General features: G+C 45.2%; 1 long non-coding RNA gene across 1 annotated transcript; it reads left to right on the top strand.

Annotated features, from left to right (window-relative positions):
- Positions 1–538: 538 nt before the first annotated feature.
- Positions 539–9,744, top strand: LOC306649908. The gene is made up of 3 exons (XR_013760736.1): positions 539–1,292; positions 1,786–2,010; positions 9,375–9,744. It is a non-coding gene; the product is annotated as an uncharacterized lncRNA (long non-coding RNA).
- The last annotated feature ends 293 nt before the right edge of the window (positions 9,745–10,037 follow it).

Below are 10,037 nucleotides of genomic sequence, written 5' to 3'. Positions count from 1 at the left end.
TATGAAACTAGAAGCAAAATCCTGAATAAATATTAACAAATTAATTCTAGCAGTATATTAAAAATGATATCAACAGGAAAACAAACTCACAAATTAAGATCACATAAGGTTTCTCCTTGGACTAAAATGAAAGTCTAACATCAGAAAATCTACTAGTGTGCTTTACATGATTGACAGATTCAAGGAGAAAATACATAGATGCCTCAAGTTCTGAAAACTATTTGGTAAAAGTCAACACTTGACAACTCTCAGTTAACAAAGATTAAAAGGGAGACTCCCTTAACCTGAGAAAGGGGGTCTAGATTCAAACCTAGATTAGGAGGTTGCCATCCCACTCCTGATCTTCCCTCCCAAACTATTCCTTTTTGTTTTTTGGTGCTGGGGATTAGACCCAGGCCTTCTGCCCACGAGGCACGTGCTCTACCACTGAGCTACACCGCTGGCCCTCACTTTGCCTTCTCCATCTCAGTCAACAGCTACTCCATCTTCCAGTTGCTCAGACTAAAAGTTGACATCCTCCTTGAACTCTCTCTTTTTTACTAGCTCCACTTCTGATTCATCAGGAAATTCGATGGACCCAAATGTCAAAATGTAGCCAGGACTCAGTCACATTTTCCCATTGGCGTCTTCTCACCCCTGGTCCAAGCCGCTACCATTCAGTTACTGTAATAGTTACCTTCCTGAAATTCTTCTTTCCAACTCTGCTTTCCATATCTATTCTCAATGCCGTATTCAAAGGAATCTTTAAAATACTTCTTTTTGTTGAGATATGGTTCATTTATAATATGATTTACTCATTTAAAAGTTTCAGTGGGATAAGCCAGATGTGGTGGGGCATGCCTGTAATTCCAGTGACTTGGGAGACTGAAGCAGCAGGATCCAAGTTCAAGGTCAGCCTCAGCAACTTAGAGAGACTGTCTTGAAATAAAAAACAAAAAGGGCTTAAAATGCAGCTCACAGGTAGACTGCCCCTGGCTTCAATCCTCGTACCCCTCCCCCAATTTCAGTGCATTCACAGAACTGTGCATCTCTCATCACAATCAATTCTAGAACATTTTCATTACCCCAAAAGACATCCTGCTCCCAAAACCATTAGCTCTGCTCTCCCATATCCCCCAACCTCAGGCAGTTGCTGATCTACTTTCTTTCCCTAGAGCTTGCCCTTTCTGGATCGTTCGTGTAAGTACGATCGGAGAGCACAGGCTCCTGTGTGGCTGACTTCTTTGACTCCGCACAGTGTTTGCAAGATCGACTCTGTGCAGCATGTGTCGGCGCTCCGCTCCCTTTCATTAGTAAGTAATATTCCACTGTATGGCTGTACCATGGTTTATGTGTCCCTTCATGGATTGGTGGACACGTGGCTGTTTCTCACCTTTCGGTTCTTACAAGTGGTGCCACTGTGAACACTCAGGAGCAAGCGCTAGCGCAGGCATGAGTTCTCACTACCTCTAGTGCATACCTCAAATGGGAGACGCTGCCCTGGAGGCTTAACCTTTTGAGGGGCGGCCAGCCTGTTTTTGTGGGGGCTGCACTGCTTTCCACTCCCCCTGGCACCGCAAGGGCTGGCCACACCCTTGTTGCATTGCATTGCCATCTTTGTGGTCACGGCATCCTGGTGACTGTGGAGCGGCCAGTCATGGAGGGTCAGCCTCTCCCTGGTGCTAAGGATGCCCCTTTCCACACACCTGCCAGCCTCACTGTGATCTTGGGAGAACTGTTTATTCAGAGCCTTTGCCTGTTTTTTAATCGGGTTGTCTTTTAATACGGAGTCATGATACGTTCTAGATACAAGTCCCTGGTCGAACACATGATGGACAACTAAAGGGAGCCTTCCACAGCACCCGTCAGGCCGGGCACCACGCATGTGCCACTAGTCCCAGCTACTCGGGAAGCTGGGGCAGGGAATTGCCTGAGCCCAGGAGTGTGCGGCCATCTGGGCAGCACAGCCCAAGTGACATCACTCCTCTGCAGGGAATCTTCAGAGGCTTCCATCTCCACGGAGAAGTCAAGGTCTGTACAATGTGCTGTAAGTCCACCATTACGTCTCTGACCTACTCTCTCCTCTGACCTTTCCAGCCACTTGTCACCTTGTTCTTCCTGGAACATGGCATTGCTGCTGCCTTAACCCTGACCTGTTCCCTCTGCCCAGCCCCCCAGGAGTTCTCACAGACCCCTCCCTCCCTCCCTCCCTCCCTCTCTCCCTCCCTTCCTCCTTTCCTCCCTTCCTCCCTTCCTCCCTTCCTTCCATCCAGTCTGCTCCAAAGCACTCTCTTAAGAAGGGTTACCTTGACGATCTTATTTTAAAATGGCCTTGGCTCTACAAGTCTGCTCCTTTTCTTTCTAACCATGCTCTGTCTTCTTGGTTGCCATTATCTTCCTTTAACCTACTCTAAGAGTTTATTTGTTATGAGTTTTATTGATTAGCTATCGGCCTCCACTAGAATCTCCCTATAAGGCCAGCAGTTTTTACTGCTCTGTTCATTGATGTATTGTAACTCCTAGAACAGTTCCTGGCTCAGAGGAGGTGCCCAATAAATATTTTTAAATGCAGAATTTATGTGAGTATTTTAATGAGTGAATGATCATAAAAATTGGGAACCACTGGGTGTTTCTTTTTATCTGTTTGGGGTTTTTTTACAGCACTGGGGATCAAACCCAGAGCATTCTACCACTGAATCATATCTCCAGTCCTTTTATTATATTATTAGTAGTAGTACTCATAGGAGTAGCAGTAGTTATTTAACCCAGGGGTGCTTTACCACTGAGCTGCATCCCCAGCCCTCTTAATGTTTTTTATTGTGAGATGGTCTTGCTAAGTTGCCCCAACTGGCCTCAAACTTGTGATCCTCCTGCCTCAGCCTCCTGAGCTGCTGGGATCACGGGCGTGCACCACCATGCCTGGTCCATGGGGTAGTCTGGAGCAGAGGAGGGTCATGGTCTCATCTATGTTTCCACAGTGTCACTGTGAACACTGCTGATCATGGCTGTAGCAGGGCCAGGTGAAAGTGGAGAGACCAGTCAGGAGAGACCCCAGTGGACTTGGCAAGAAACATGGTGGCCTGAGCCAGAGCGGCAGCCATGAGGGTAAGGAAGAGGGGCTGGGCCTGGGTCTATTTCTGAAGCAGAGCTTCCAGGGTTTCTTTCAAAAGCTGGCTGTGGGGGAGAGAAAGGAAAGAATCAAGAAGGACTTCAAGTGTCTCAGACTGAGCAGCCAAGTTGCTGCTGGTGGGGCGGGTGTTGTGCTGGGGCAAATCAGGAGGTCAGCTTGGAAGATGTTGGTTTTGGGGTGTCCATTTGGCCTGTTTGGGGTTCAGGAGAGAGGTCCGGGGTAGAGGTTGGTATTCCAAGCTGGAATTGGGATGTCATGAGCATTCAGATGATGTTTAATGCCAAGTCCAGACAGGACAGCCAAGGGAGCATGTGTGGCAGGAGAGGCCCGAGGCCTGCAGCATCCCAGTCTCATGAACGCAGGGTCAAGAGAAGGAGCCAGCAGAGACGGAGACACCAGTAAATCCCAGAAGAAAACGGAGTGTGGTGTCCTGAGGGAGAAGGAGAGCAAGTTTATCAGGACAGAGGGACCCCTTTAGTGTGCTCCATGCTGCTAGTAGGTCAAGAGAGATGAGAACGGAGGACCAGCTGTTGCTTTAGCAGCGCTGAGGACAGTGGTGTCCTTGACGTGATGGGAATGAGATTCCATCTAGAACGGGCTGAAGGAGAAAATGCCGAGCTTCCGCTTCCTGCCATGGTGGAGTGGAGGGTCCTGGAGTAGCCCTAAAAGCTCAAGTGACTATAAACTGCAGAAATAGATGAGGCAACTATTTCCAGGCATCTGGCCTCAAACAGTACAAGACCATGATCACTCAGAGGAGGGAATTCACGTGTGAACCCCATGGTTGCCCAGCTCTCTGCCTCAAGACCACTTCTCAACCTAGTCAAAGAGCTGGATTCTAAAAGAGCATAGCAGAGCCAGGCGCAGTGGCAGGGGCCTGGAATTGCAGTGACATAGGAGGCTGAGGCAGGAGGAGTGCAAGCTTGAGGCCAGCCTCAACAACTTAGCAAGAACCTGTCTCAAAATTGAAAATATAAAGGAATGGGATGTAGCTCGATGGAAGAGCACTCCTGGGTTCCATCCCTAGTACCAAAGCCAAAAGAAAAGAACATGTGGTGGGCACTCTGAGATGAAGGGGCAGAAATTAAAGTTCATGCACCTGAAGAAGCTGAAATCAGCAGGGTAAGTCCATGGAGAGGAGGTAGTTCTGGTGAGAGGAGACCCGACCCTAGAAGTCCCCCCAGGGCTGGGGGCTCCCTCAGAAGGCCATAACTGGGAGCCAGGCTGTTCCCATGCAGGATGAAACCACCCCAGGCTTCCCTGTTCATGGCTGCTCCAGACAAGAGGGTCAAGCAGGGCTGGGGAAGAGCGAGCTGGCAACCCCAAGTCCTGTCCGCTGGCGTGGAGACCACGTTCGCCTCTCCTGACACTCCTGGCACCCACTGAGTCAGGTCTGAGGAGAAAGGACCATGCCCCAAGGCAGCAAAGGCAGGCTTTTTTTTTTTTTTTTTTTTTTTTTTTTTTTTTTTTTTTTAAGGAGGCAGATATTTAACGTTTTGAACTTTGCAAGTGGTCTGATCTCGGCCACAACTACTCAGCTCTGCTTTTGTAGTATGGCAACAGTCACAGACATCCATGATGAATGGGAATGGCCGTGTCCCGATGAAACTTAATTTACAAAAAACAGCCAATGGGTGAATTTGGGTCACAGTTTGCAGTTGGCCAAGCCCAGTCCTAGAATAAGATGTATTTTTTAAAATTTTAGTTGTCGATAGACCTTTATTTAATTTATTTATTTGTATGTGGTTCTGAGAATCGAACCCAGCGTCTCACACATGCCAGGCAAGCGCTCTACCACTGAGCTACAACCCAGCCCAAGGTGCATTCTTGATATTCTTGATTCATTCTAATGAAGGCCCCACGGAACCACCAAGAGATTCACAGCACAGGCAGGGTTTGAAGATTGAGTCCTGTGAAGACTAGGAGCTGGAGGAAAACCTTGATTTCTATAAATCCACCCTCGAAACTGAAGATCAGCCTTCCTAGGTTCAAGCTGATCTGCTGGTAGGAATTATCTACTAGAATGAGAATATTTTTCAGAAAACAATGACAGAAGCCATAGTTTCTACATTGCGTTGCCCACGATATCTACTATAATAAAAAATTACTAGACATATAAATAATCATGGAGGCATGATCTGAAGTCAAGAAAAACAAAAGCAATCAATGGAAATAGAACAAAAGATGCCCCAGAAGTTGGTCTGAACAGACTAATCTTTAAAGAAACTCTACAAATATATTCTTTTTGGGGGGTTGGGGGTCGGTACCAGGGATTGAACTCAGAGTCACTCAACCACTGAGCCACATTCTCAGCCCCATTTTGTATTTTATTTAGAGACAGGGTCTCACTGAGTTGCTTAGTGCCTCATGTTTGCTGAGGCTGACTTTGAACTCACGATCCTCCTGCCTCAGCCTCCCAAGCCACTGGGATTACAGGCTTGTGCCACTGTGCCCAGCACAAACATATTCTTAAAGGAAACTGTATCTAATGAATTAAAATTAAATATACTTTTTTTGTAAACAAATAGGATACATGCTGTTTCTCTATTTATACATGGTGTAAAGGCATACCATTTGTGTAATCATAAATTTACATAGGGTAATGTTGTTTAAATATAGTCTTAAAGCATGAACCAATACCGAATTTCAGTGGATAAATGGAAAATAACCAAAGTGAAAAATGCACTGATCAGCCATAACAAAGGTAGGAGCTGGTAGAAGCTGTGATAGACTTCAAAGCTCATCAATAGAATCACTTGCTTGGGACTTGGGAATGTGGCTTGGTGATCGAGTGCTTGCCTGGCACGTGGGAGGCCCTGGGTTTGATCCCCAGTATGTATATGTCTACACTATGGATTTATGTTCATATATTTATATACTATTGTATTATATTTACAGATTATGAATATTTCCGCCTATTTCTCTAAAAGATAAGGACTAAGAACACAAAATATCCCTATCATACTTTAAAAAATTAACAGTAACTTCTTAGTATCATTCACCACCAGTAGACATTTCCATTGTCTCATTATTTGAATAGATTTGAATCAGAATCTATACAAAACCCAAATGCACTTTGTTGTTGTTACTTACCTCTCTCAATCTATAGCTTCTCTCTTCATCTGTTATTTTTTTCCTTTGAACTTTATTTGTTAAATACACCAGGTGTGCTTTCTGCAATTTCCCACAGTTTGGATTTTGCCAGTGACATCCTTTGTCCTCTGCCTGCCGATTGGTAGCAAGATGCATTATTTTCTAAATGGCAACTTCCCTCAATTTAATCTGGAAGTTCAATACAACATCAATGAAAATCCCACCATTTTTGTCACAGTCCTTTGACAAACAGACCCTAAACTTCAGAAGGAAGAGTGAGGGGGCCAAGAACCACCTGTGCAACTTTGAAAAGGAAGAGGTGTGGGGGAAACTCTCCTCCCCAGACATCAGGAGTTACTCCAAGTTGGGAACATTTGAAACATTGTAATATTGGTGCAGGAATACAAAGACCTGGCCATTGCACACAAGCGCAGCCCTTACCAATCAAAGAGAAAAGGATGGAGTATTCCATAAGGAACCCGATGCTACATAAGGAAAAAGACAAAAACAGATCCCTACCTCAAACTGTACATGCTGTGCACATGCACAGCCCCAGAATGCATTGAATATTCCCTTCGCATTTCCAGTTTGCTTTCCAATATGTGAAAAGCTCCAGAAGAAAACCAAGGAGTCTATCTTTATGACATCAGGATAGGAAGGATATATCTTCAGTCACAAACATGAAAGGCAAGAATAATACATTTCAAGACCTTAAAATTGAAAACTTCTGTGTGAAGAAAGATACTGCAAATGAAAAAAAAATGAGCCAGACAGGAGAAAATAGCTATGGTTTATATATAGGGAAGATCAACATCCAAAATTTGAAAAGAAACTCACTAATGAATATGAGAAAGAGTAAAGGATAAGGCAATTTGTAGTACACAAAAATCCCCCCAGGGGTCTGGGGTTGTGCCTCAGTGGTAGAGTACTCTCTTAGCATGTGTGAGGCACTGGGTTTGATTCTCAGCACTGCATTCGATAAAATAAAGGTCCACTGACAACTAAAAAGAATCTTTAAAAAACTCCCCCTAAGATGAATAAGTATATGAAATGCTAATCATGAGTAATTAGGGAACTACATATTAAAATATAGAAACACAGCTCAGTGGTAGGGTGCATGCTTAGCAAGTGCAAGGACCTGGCTTCACTTTCCAGCCCCAAAAAACAAAAATACAAAAAACAAAACATAAAACCACCATTTTGTCCCCAAAGACTTGGAAAAAAAATTAAATGAATGAAAATCAAGTCTGGTAACTAACAGTGAGTATTGGCAAAGACATAGAAATGTGGACAGCATGAGTTGCTGGGGAACGCAAAGTGATAACTTCATTTTGGAAAGCAAATTGGAGATACCTCCTAATGTTGAGGAAGGGTACGTCCTCAGTGCCAAAAACCTTCCATGTGCCTCCCCCCTCGACAGACAATCTCCACCCCCACAGCCCTGTCCTTGCTTCAGGAGGCCGACCCCCAAGGGCTGTCATGCCCTTGGCCTTGGGTTCGCCAGCAGCCAACCTGGCAGAAAGAAGGAGAAGGGGGATCAGGGAATTTGGTCACCCAAAGCCAGTAGAATCCCTTGGCAAAGGATTCCTCTGCTCAGGTGGCCATCCCTACAGTTACTCATGTGGCGGGACTGGGCAGTCTTGTACTCCATGTTCCACTGGTCCTGAAGGTGGTGACAACTCAGTTGCTACTCTGCTGAAATTGCCCACGTTTCCCTTGCAACCTACCCTGAGTGAAAGCGGTTCCTATATGAAGAGCTTTGCAAGTTGGCTCCTAGAAGAACACTTATAGTGTTCACCTGGTGCCACTCAGGTGCACAAGGAGACCTAAACGGAATACTCACTGCAACCCTTCTTGTCACAGGAAAGAATGGAAACAACCTGTTTTAGTCATTTTTCACTGCTGTGACTGAAAGCATATGACCAGAACAACTGCAGAGGAAGAAGTTTATTTGAGGGCTCGCGGTTTCAGAGGTCTCAATCCGTAGACAGCCAGCTCCATTCCTCAGGACTTGAGTGAGACAGGAACAACATGGCGGAAGAGTGGCAGAGGGAAGCAGCTCACATGATGATCAGGAAGCATAGAGAGAGAATTCGCCTCATGAGATACACATACAGACCCAAAGCCACGTCCTAATTCCCGCCTCCTCGAGCCACAACCACCTCTTCAGTTTCCGCCCAGTTAATCCCTATCAGGGGATTAATTCACTGATGGGGTGAAGACTCTTAAAACCCAATCATTTCTCCTCTGAATCCTCTTGCACTGTCGCACACGTGAGCTTTTGGGGGACACCTCACCTCCAAACAACGGCACAACCTAATTGTCCTTTAGGAGGCCAATAAGGGAATAGGATGTGGTTGTTCTTGGGATAGAATTCAATCCAGCTGTTAAAAGTAATGAACTAGAAGATAGCACCTCATATCCATTAGGATGCCTGATATCAAAAGGAAAGAAAGAAAACCCGTTCTGGTGAGGAGAAACTGGAGCCCCTGTGGGAATGTGACTCGAGCGGCCACTGTGGAAAGCAGCATGGTGGTTCCCTGGGAACTGGAGACAGAACGCCCACAAGAGGTGCACATACAGCAAAGAATGGGAAGGGAGGCCTCAGAGGGACGCGGGTACAGCTGTCAGAGCAGTATTCACAACAGCTAGAGGGTGGGAGCCACCCAGTGTCCACCGGCAGATACATGGACAACCAGGTGTGGTGTAGCTGTACGGCGAGTCTTACAAAGAGGAATTCTGACACGCTACAAGAGTGAGGTTCCAGGGTCTCAGGGAGCGGGGCGGGAAATCATCCTTTGATGAGGGCAGAGCTTCAGGTCAGGAAGATAACCTGTTCTGGAAGGGGTTGGGGTGTAGCTCAGAGGCAGAGTGCTTGCTCTGGGTTAAATCCCCAGCAACACACACACAGACACACCGACACACAGACACACACACATACACACACACACACACAGAGCCAGATAAAGGTGAGAAATGCACGGCATTGTGTTAATGCCACTGAACTGTACACTTAAAAATGGTTAATTTTATATTATGCATATTTATTACAATTAAATAAAACATAATATTAAGTGCAAAGAAGCAATTTCCAGAAAGAAGCATGCAATATGCCATTTATATAAAATGTCTAAATATTCAAAACAAATTTTACTAATGGTTGGACACCTAGGTCATGTCAGATGAACCACGTGGACCTGTCATAGTGGAGGATCAGAAACATTCAAGAATTGGCAATGGCATGTGCTTTCACCTAACAGAAATTCACATCATGCTTGATGATGATCCATCTCCAGCAAAGTGCCAGCCTGCAGAGAGTGAGGTAGGAAATGAGGAGTGGCTTTTTAGCCACTGGCATGTTCTTTTGTTTCTTTTTAAATTTTTCCTTATAGGGATTGAAACCAGGGAACTCTACCACTGCACCACATCCCCAGCCCTTTTTATTTCACTAAGTTGCTCAAGTTAGCCTCAACCTTGAGATCCTCCTGCCTCAGCCTCTCAAGTAGCTGGAGTTACAGGTGTACTACACCTGACATGTTATTTCTTAAAAAAAAAAATCCAAAGCTGAGGTGGCAAAATGTTAACATTGTTTGACCCCAGTAATGTATTCATGAGTACCTGTGTATTATTTTTGGTAACTTGCTTGAAATTTTTTTAAAAATTAAGACATAAAATTGTTTACCATACTTACAAATACAGAGCACAAAAATATAAACCATTTTTCATGAATAAAAATTAAAAGGAAAGCAGTGCTGGTGAGCCACCAGTGTTGGTGTCTGGTTCAGGAGGCTGGGCTGGGTGGAAGAGGTGGGGGAGCAGGCAGGTTAAACTGTGG

The sequence above is a fragment of the Sciurus vulgaris genome (assembly GCF_902686455.1).
Source record: "Sciurus vulgaris genome assembly, chromosome: 18".
In the NCBI taxonomy this organism is placed as follows: Eukaryota; Metazoa; Chordata; class Mammalia; order Rodentia; family Sciuridae; genus Sciurus; species Sciurus vulgaris.
Note: the sequence above shows the minus strand (reverse complement) of the source record. Positions and strands in the feature narration are given on the sequence as shown.